General features: G+C 39.2%; 1 long non-coding RNA gene and 1 other non-coding gene across 2 annotated transcripts; one reads left to right on the top strand and one right to left on the bottom strand.

The window, feature by feature from the left end:
* Positions 1-2,787: 2,787 nt before the first annotated feature.
* Positions 2,788-3,264, bottom strand: LOC134805466 (uncharacterized). The gene is made up of 2 exons (XR_010146293.1): positions 3,076-3,264; positions 2,788-2,965 (listed from the first exon to the last, which is right to left on the bottom strand). It is a non-coding gene; the product is annotated as an uncharacterized LOC134805466 (long non-coding RNA).
* A 5,362-nt stretch (positions 3,265-8,626) lies between these two features.
* Trnar-gcg (transfer RNA arginine (anticodon GCG)) lies at positions 8,627-8,705 on the top strand. Its single transcript has one exon. It is a non-coding gene; the product is annotated as a tRNA-Arg (tRNA).
* Positions 8,706-10,135: the final 1,430 nt, after the last annotated feature.

A 10,135-nucleotide genomic window follows, 5' to 3' on the forward strand; every position in this document is an offset into this window, starting at 1 on the left:
TAACCCATGAAATTGTCTTCCAGCTCGAGACAATGAATAAGGGCAAAAATTTGGTGTTAGCTGGGCACGTACTGGAGGTGCAAGACATTTGGCAAGGCGCCAGGCCAGGAGCTACATAATCAAAGCCCGAGTGGTTCGTCAAGCCTCTGTGACGGCGACTGCGTACAAGGCAGCCTTAATTCTTAATATCAATCGTCATGTTACTAGTGTAACATGCGATTGTGTTTATTAAAAAAGTGGCAAATGCAAGCACATTGCAGCACTAATTTACTACATCAATCACCACCACTAAAACCAGCCAGGAACAAAAATGGGGCAAGCCAAGTGTCCCACAATTTACGAACGAAAAGTAATCCAAAGGGAGATCCTTCAACGAAATGTATCCTACATCAAAGAAACACAAGTGTGAAGCTTTTCAGTTCGATGTCTCAGATTTAAAGGAAGATTGTGCCTTAAAACGTGTACTTACTGGAAGCTGCTGAAATAAATTGTACAGAAGATATTGAAATTTCCGTTAGCAAAGTTATCCAAAATTTAGTAGAACACACTGATATTAATATTCAAAAAGAAGATTGTGTTACATGTCTTGAAAACTTTAGTATTTTTAGAAAAGAGTTTGATGTGTACCAAAGTGAAGCTAGTCTAGTTATAGAAAAAACATTAAAAAACTTTTATGAAGCTAATGTTGTGTTGGCAGATAAAGAAATTTTTAAATTATGTAGTGACACAATAGAACAATCAATGTGTCAAGAGTGGTACTCGGCGAGGAGACTAAGAAAGCCTTGGTTGTGCACTAGTGTAGACGGTGTTGTTATACATATGCAATGAATGTGTCAGAATGTTAGTAGAAGTCCTGTATCTTGTAAAAACCAACCTATTGTAGATTTTGATAAACAACAATATAATTAGTGTAATATTTGCAGTTTGTGAATGATCAACCAGAACTAAAAAGAAGCAAACCATATTATATTATACCCAAATTCAAGTGCAAGTGTATGACACTGGTATGACTATTATATGTGTGTTTTCTTTATATATTCACCAAAAGGTAGTTGTATTGTATAGTAAGAGCAGACAGAGACGAAGACTTTATTAAAGCAGCAATTCTAAAAAGTGAAGAATTTTACTTCGCTCATTATCTACCGCTCTTGTATTCTACAAGAACAAACCAAACTTTGAGTGAGAAAAACCAGCCAAAGCATAGTTTTACAGGTAAAAATATAATCAATACAATGTTAGGTAATTAACTTTTAAAATATGTAATAAAAGGTAAGGTACTACTGATCTCAATAAGTACAGTTAGCATCATTGTCATACAGGCATGAAGCATACTGATTAATTAAGTTTAGTTAAAAATAATAATTTATATGTTTAAATGTTGTTAACTCAAAATGTTTATTACTGTTTTTTTTTATATGTAAGTATAGTAAAGTAGCCGAATATTGCAGTATCACACTTTGTTAAAATTAGCAATACACATACCTAGCTGTAAGTAAGGAACTCAACATTTTAATATCTTAGAATCCTAGCATACCTAAATATTAACCTGACCTTATTTGATTGTTTTTGTTTTGTTTTAATGTTTGAATCTTTAGACTATGTTTGATTCTGATGTATGTATTGTCCCTATCGCATAAGCGTTTTGGCATCCTTAGCTGTAAGTTTATGCATGTGACTGAAATGAAGAAATATATGACAAATGGTATGTACAGTTGAGTTCATAAATATGTATAAATTTCTTTACCTTTATCCATTGTAATATGGTGAAAAAATGTACACACATTTATGAACTTGACTGTACATTAGACTTATGAAAATGTTGATCAGTCCAGTGCTTGGTCATATTAAACCCTAACCTGACTGACACATTTTCATAGGTCCACGGGCCCATGTTATAAATATGTGGCGGTCAATGTCTGTGGTTCCTTATGCTCCATGTGCAATAAGGGTCCTTCAGACATGAAAAGTCACATAACATTTACAGGTTTTGTGTGAAATAAAAACAAATTTAAATTAAAAATGTTTTAATAGCTTTTTAAATAATGTAAATATTGTAAAAAATAACTGTTGTTTTATTTGTTTGAAAATATAGGTGGTTGCAGGTTTACCAGTACACAACAAACATGTAATATATCATCAATATGATAAAATAAATTTACAGGTATTTTATGTAGTATCTGATAAATTTTTAAGTGCTGCATTATTCTTTCGGCATGAATTCTGACTCGAGCTATTTTATAAGTTGCATCGGTCTCTTCCCTTGTAAATTCACCTTTATTCTGGAGAAAATGTGGCATAATAATAGCAATTTCTTTTCCACTTTCATCAATTACCTTCTTTATTGCCGGAAATCCCTTATCAGCCAATACAATATCCCCATTTTCTAAGTAGTCGACAGTGTAGTCGACTAATCCTGACTACCGTTATTTGGGAGACACTTTTTCTTTCACCACTTACTTTTTACTTGAACGAAATGAAGCCTCTTGGAGTAATACTAATAAGCACTTTTTATAGAGTGAGTAGCAATACACACGATTATCAACACTTGATGGTACTTCTATAGGAAACTCTGTACAATCAATAATGACTAGTGTTACTATACTCCGGACGGAAGCATTCTGGCATTGTCTGCTGCACAACATTTTTGTCTGGCCAAAAAACCTAATTTGATGTACCAGCTGCTATTTCTTCAACATACGAGCAGAATATTCTTGACACTGTTTTCCAGCAATTCAAAGTCACTTGTATTAGTTATATTAATAGCATTAACTGCTTCTATTTTTTCGCGTTTCTTCGTTCCATATAACGTTGAAACCTCGATATTGCCGCATTTTCGTCAATCCGTTTTGTTTTTTACTGCGGGGGAAATATCCTTGGAACATAACTGGGACTGACTTGTTCATCAGCCTTTCTACCACCGATAAAGTGAGCACTGCAAATTGGGTGCCATAGAGATCCATCGGGACTGTAACAAAATAATTCACCGTTAAAACTTCATACGATTATAACATAAATCAAATGATTGCGTATTTAAGGAAGGTAATATGATTTTAGAGGTTAGGTTAGGTGACTTACTTTTTTGTCCTTACGGCAATTATCCATTTATTGCGCTGTTCTTGTTTCCACACTACTTTTGGAAATCTATAAAATTTGCAGTCACTACTTCTGCTAGTGTTTACACGATTAACAATAACACATCTTGCTGTGAAGTGAAGACCATTTTTATCTAAAACATCGAATGTTTACTGCAAAGCAAAGCAACTAACTCACACAATGACACGTGTACAGATGCGCTGTTCACACATAGAAACGCAAATGATGCGGTAGTATACAAATTATTGCGCCATCTATCCGCTCGTATAAGAAAAACTAAGAACTACACCAACTACACCTAACAACTACAACGCCTACAACTCTTCTAGTGGCAGCGACCTCTTGCGGAATACACTACACAACCTACAGCCCGCTGAATGACAAACGCCATCTAAGTTTAATACAAAAATAATGTTTTCTTCCGGGGTACGCTACTCAATATGGCGATTGCTCGTCCTAGTAGACTAGTCCGTGACCCTTTATGCCGTTATATTTGCAGGTTATTTTGATGAATTTGATTTTATTTTTCCACTAACCTCGGCGTAATTATGGTATTTTTCACTATTATTGTTCTCTGATCTTCCAGTTGTATTTAGTTCGTATAAAAGTCTTCACTAGCACGGAACAAATCACTTGTTGTGTAACTTGGTTTTGTCTGTTTTGGCACTGTTTCTTCACATTTTTAAGGAAATTTATAATGTATTCTTGATTTTTCTTCTTTGCACTATCTTCCAAACTGATAATTAGTCTAAAATTCGTAGTATTTCCATTTTTGGTAGCAAAATTATACGGACAGTAATGTTTACCATGGCACAGTAGCGCCCTCTCTCTCTAAAGTTAAATACCAGCCAATAATTTATATGGCATTTAAAACTACCTATTTTGAGAAGTCTGTCGAAGGAGCTTGCGTCAGACCGCGATGGATGGAGGGGTACCATCGCAAAAGGTGGCGAAATTCACGACAACGCATGGTTTCAAGATCTTGCCCGAAAACGAGCAAAGAGGCACAATCGACTTGATGTTACTGCCGACATGGCTCCCGCCTACTTCAGCTGCCACAAATGCCGATCCCACATCGGCTTATACAGCCACGAGAGATGTTGTCCTAATGAATTCTTTTGTTGGCAGGAATGAGGAAGGCGAGCCTCTTGCCATGCTGCCTGGCCGGCGCGTGCCCCAGCTGTGCCTCCCGGCGGGCGGTTGCCTCACCAGTGCCGGCCAACTGGCGCGCGCCCGACCAGCGCAGCCTGGCCGGCGCTTGCCCGAGCTGCGCCGCCCGGCCGGCGGTTGCCTCACCAGTGCCGGCCAACTGGCGCGCGCCCGACCAGCGCAGCCTGGCCGGCGCGTGCCCGAGCTGTGCCTCCCGGCGGGCGGTTGCCTCACCAGTGCCGGCCAACTGGCGCGCGCCCGACCAGCCCAGCCTGGCCGGCGCGTGCCCGAGCTGCGCCGCCCGGCCGGCGGTTGCCTCACCAGTGCCGGCCAACTGGCGCGCGCCCGACCAGCGCAGCCTGGCCGGCGCGTGCCCGAGCTGTGCCGCCCGGCCGGCGGTTGCCTCACCAGTGCAGGCCGACTGGCGCGCGCCCGACCAGCGCAGCGTGGGCGGCGCGTGCCCGTGCTGTGCCGCCCGGCCGGCGGTTGCCTCACCAGTGCCGGCCAACTGGCGCGCGCCCGACCAGCGCAGCCTGGCCGGCGCGTGCCCGAGCTGTGCCGCCCGGCCGGCGGTTGCCTCACCAGTGCAGGCCGACTGGCGCGCGCCCGACCAGCGCAGCGTGGGCGGCGCGTGCCCGTGCTGTGCCGCCCGGCCGGCGGTTGCCTCACCAGTGCCGGCTAACTGGCGCGCGCCCGACCAGCGCAGCCTGGCCGGCGCGTGCCCGAGCTGTGCCGCCCGGCCGGCGGTTGCCTCACCAGTGCAGGCCGACTGGCGCGCGCCCAACCAACGCAGCTTGGGCGGCGCGTGCCCGTGCTGTGCATCCCGGCCGGCGGTTGCCTCACCAGTGCAGGCCGACTGGCGCGCGCCCGACCAGCGCAGCCTGGCCGGCGCGTGCCCGTGCTGTGCCGCCCGGCCGGCGGTTGCCCGGCCAGTGCAGGCCAGCCGGCGCTCGCGAGACCGGTTCAGCCTGACTGGCGCGCGCTGGAGCAGTGCCGCCCGGCCGGCGGTTGCCCGGCCAGTGCAGGCCAGCCGGCGCTCGCGAGACCGGTTCAGCCTGGCTGGCGCGCGCTCGAGCAGTGCCGCCCGACCGGCGGTTGCTCGGCCAGTGCAGGCCAGCCGGCGCGCGCCCAACGAGTGCAGGCCGGTTTAAGATAGGTATATGTTATGTAATATGTTTAGTGTCTACATAGGTACGAGTATATAGTATGTAGATTTCAAATAGAGCTCGACGGCTAATCCTATTGTCTATTGTTAAGTAAAACCGCTCGTGCCACGTGCCACAACCACCTGTATAAAAAATACGTACTTCGGTTACTAAGTGCCGGCGAGGCGAACGCTACAGAACCAGTCTAAAATGTGTCATCGAGATGCTTATATTAACAAAGGCGCGTTATAGGAGAGCGCACCTACACTGGTTTTTTAAGCGTTGGACTAGCCCGCGCTCAGGTGCCAAATGTAATAATTATTATAATTAAGACCCTTTTTTGCAGGTAAGTAGCACGTGCGGTTTTACTTAACAATAGACAATAGGATTAGCCATCGAGCTCTATTTGAAAGCTACACACTATATTAGGTTAGTTTTTCCATGGCAAAAAAAAAATTAGGTTAGTTGCTAATGTATTTCTGACGTTTTAAATGCGTATGTCTTTATGAACACTTGGAACGCGTAGATATATCTACTGCTTACTGTGCATTTACCTATATAAAACTAGGTACTTAAGTTTTTACTCGTAAAAAAATCAAACACTGGCATTTCAACCTAAGATACATAATAAGAGCATTTCTAATTAAGTATTAGTCTATAAAAGTACATAGATATAACAGATACCTAGCTCATTGTATGAATTTTGAAATTTGCGTTCGCTTCCCTGACTCTAATTTGCGTTGTCATATATTAATTAATTAAGTAAAATAATCACTAATAAAAAAATAAAAAAAATATGCGTTTATTTTCAGACAACAAGGTCCATAGTATTGTTAGTAGGTACTTAAAATAACAAATAGAAACTAAAATTACAAGTAATGGTTGTTAACCTTAACTAAAAAAAATTAAGTCCACATTAACACTGGAATGATCTATTTATATTTTGGCAGCAACAGGTGTTGAGAAATAGTGCATCTAGATTGCGTAGATTTTATTTATTATTGTATTTTATTTTAATATTTATTGTACTATGCGTGTTATTATCTTTGTGTCATGTGTGTATGTGTTCGTGTGTGCTGTGTGGCGCAGGCGGGAACGGAATATGAGTGAAAACAACGTGTTAGGACTACGTCTCTTTAATCACTGTCTTACATGGAGTCGTGCATATGCTTAAACTATATCTATACTTAACTTACTAGCTACATACCACTACACCTCTGGGGTGAAAAAGAAAAATAAAAAAAAAACAACAAGTTTTTTTTTTTTTACATTAAGAAAATGCTACTATTCGAAATATTGTTTTATTCTATTTTTATGAACTAATTCCACTTTACCGTCCTTCAATATTTTAATATTAAGTCCACAGTCTTCGACGACACTGTATGGTCCTTGAAACACTTTGTCCATTTTTGTACCTTTTTCACTTCTTAACAATACTAAACTGTCTTTTTCGTACACATTTGATTTAGCGTTTTTGTCATACACTTCTTTACGCTTAATTTTATCTAAAATTAATTTTTTACGTGCGTCCTTATTAGCTAATTGTATCCTATATCTTAACTCTATAGCATAATTATCAATATTGTAAACCGGTTCAACAATATCATTACTTAATCTACTTGGTAAAATACATTTCTTACCGAAAACAAGTTCAAAGGGTGCATAGGATGTTGAAGTATGTACAGTATTGTTATATGAAAAACACCAAAACGGTAGCCATTGTCCCCAAGTATCTATATGTTCATCGCATTGTATGCGCAAGAAGTTACGTAAGCTTTTATGAGAATTTTCGAGGGCACCCAAAGATTGGTGGTGATAAGCTGTGGAATACTGTTTGTCAATATTCAATAACTTACATACCTCTACCATTACTGAAGACATGAATTCTGCCCCTCTGTCAGTCGCTATTGCCTTGGGAACACCGTATCTTAGTATAAAATTACTTACGAACGCCTTTGCGACGGTCATGGTGTCCTTCGCGGGTAATGCATACGCCTCCACATACTTACTGAGCTCACATTGTATTGTGAGTATATATACATTACCATCAAACAAACAAACAAACAAACAAAATTTACTTTATTCATGTAGGCCTAGCAACAAGCTCTTATGAATCGTAATTAATCTTAATCTAATTATCAGAGCAATTTATTGATGTTAGTATTATGCCATAATAAAACTGGATTATTATACATATCAAATTTAACACTAAAAATTTCACAAAAGGATCGTCAAACATTAAAAAGATTGTATAAAAAAATACTAGTCTAGAATTTCTAGAATAAAATCTAAATGTCAAAAAAAAGCATAAGTAACAAAAGAAGTAGATAGTATTACATCGGAATATCCATTTCCTCATCAATAATCAAATATACCTAATAAATAAATAATCATTTCGAATAACAATTAATCCCACGTTGTAATATCATTCATGTAGTCTTGTGTGGTATAATAAGCTTTAGAAATAAGTTTACGCTTTACATAATTCTTAAATTTATTAATAGATAATTCAGTAATATGGTTTGGAAGTTTATTATAAAATCTTACACAATTACCCATGAATGATTTTTTAATTTTATGGAGCCGAGTGAAGGGCACTGCGAGCTTATGTTTATTTCTAGTATTAATATTATGAATTTCACAATTTTTCCTAAAATTTACAATATTTTTATGTACATACAGAATATTCTCATAAATGTATTGACAGTGCACTGTCATTATGTCAATTTCCTTAAATTTATCTCTAAGTGAGTCTCTATGGTTCATTTTGTATATTGCTCGAATAGCCCTCTTCTGCAGAACAAAAATGGTATTTATCTCTGAAGCACCGCCCCACAGTAAAATACCATATGCCATAATGCTATGGAAGTAACTAAAATATACTAATCGAGCTGTTTTCACATCAGTTAACTGACGGATTTTGCTCACTGCAAAAGCTGCAGAGCTCAGTCTATTCGAAATTCATCAATATCCTTATCTAAAGGGCCGACGATGTCTAAATATATTTTGTCAAATGCCGATTCAGCTGTTGACGTTATGGCCATTGGCTCCTTTAAAATAGGTGAGTGTTTCATTATTTGGCATTTGGAACATTTTTTTACAAACATTCTTACATCGTTCTCTAAAGTAGGCCAAAAATACTTCCGTTTTATATTATTCGTCATTCGCCTTACACCCGCGTGCCCACTCGTAGGCAGCAAATGATAGTCTTGTAATATAAATGTTTTCTCATCATTGTCGACAATTTTCCTGTGGCGCAATGGATAACGCTTCTGACTGCGAATCAGAAGATTCCAGGTTCGAATCCTGGCAGGGTCGCCATGTGCTGTGTGGCGCAGGCGGGAACGGAATATGAGTGAAAACAACGTGTTAGGACTACGTCTCTTTAATCACTGTCTTACATGGAGTCGTGCATATGCTTAAACTATATCTATACTTAACTTACTAGCTACATACCACTACACGTGTGTGTATATCAAACTATTTGGTAAATTGTAATTGTATGTCATTAACCTTAATTAATTTTAAGATTTGTTGTACTACTAACATTAGAGTCTGGCTAGCCAAATTTTGTTGACAGATATTTCCTTGTTGTATCACCAATTGACTATGATTTGAAAAAAGTTAAAGTCTGCTGTCAATTTATGTCATTCATTCAAATTGTTCGCGGTTTATAAGGCGTTTATTTTACATAATATTAATAATCACTATACCGTGTGAGGTCCGGTCCGCAAACTATTATTTAAGCTCGTAAATAATTACGACAATGTGCGAAGTCGACGTGAAGCGTTGTATAACGAAAAACTGCAATGTTTACAAGTCGTATACAATTTAGTAGGCTGGTGCTCTATTAATATTTTGATACTTTAAGTAAGTACTAGTTCTAAAGTATGTAAAGAAACGGATAAACTAGAAGTTCTGGAAAATATCAATAAAATCTAAACATTGGAACGTAAACTTATGTGTTTGTCGTTGACTGTATTCTAAATAGTGGTAGAAATTATGTGAGCTGACTTTGAGTGCACATCAACGTATATTTAACTTATTTCCTTAGGTACCTTACGTGCGCATAGAAAATCTAAAAAAAATTGTAGTATCAAAACTATAATTCCTACTACACAAAGTGTGAACAGCCTACGATTTTTTGAATTTCCCGTCAAAAAATTGTGTAATATTTCAGTGGCCAGACTTTATAATATATGGATCTCTATAATTCGAATTAAATAAATAATTGAATTGAATAAACAATCCACCGCTCGAATGTGTGATGTTTGTGATAATAATTCTATAGTTACCTATAAGGTAGAAAATTTAATGTTTAACAATAAGAACCATCTGTCAATTGGATCAAAATTCTTTGCGTTGTCTTGTTTCTTGTCCCCAAAACAATGTGACGGAGTGGAGCCATTTGTATGGGACGAAATTTAGTTTTTGATTTACTCATGTTAATTATAATCTAGGTACAGCTAAAAAAGACTACATCCAAAAAACTCGACTTTTTATTTATTTGAGTAAAGACAAACAATCGTGACTAGACTATCGTGACGGAGTGGTCAGAAACAAGACAATGAAAAGATTTGTGACCCAATCACAAAAAAACGCTGTGTTTCCAACACAGCAGGAGCAGTCAAATTTTACCTAAAAACGCAAAGCGTGATGTAAAGCCGTATTTTAAGCTTAGTCCTTGGAGGAATGTGAGACTATGTTAGGAAGCAAAACAGACATGTGTTCCCTGCGTAGTTTACGAA

This window comes from Cydia splendana, unplaced genomic scaffold (assembly GCF_910591565.1).
Source record: "Cydia splendana unplaced genomic scaffold, ilCydSple1.2 scaffold_116_ctg1, whole genome shotgun sequence".
In the NCBI taxonomy this organism is placed as follows: Eukaryota; Metazoa; Arthropoda; class Insecta; order Lepidoptera; family Tortricidae; genus Cydia; species Cydia splendana.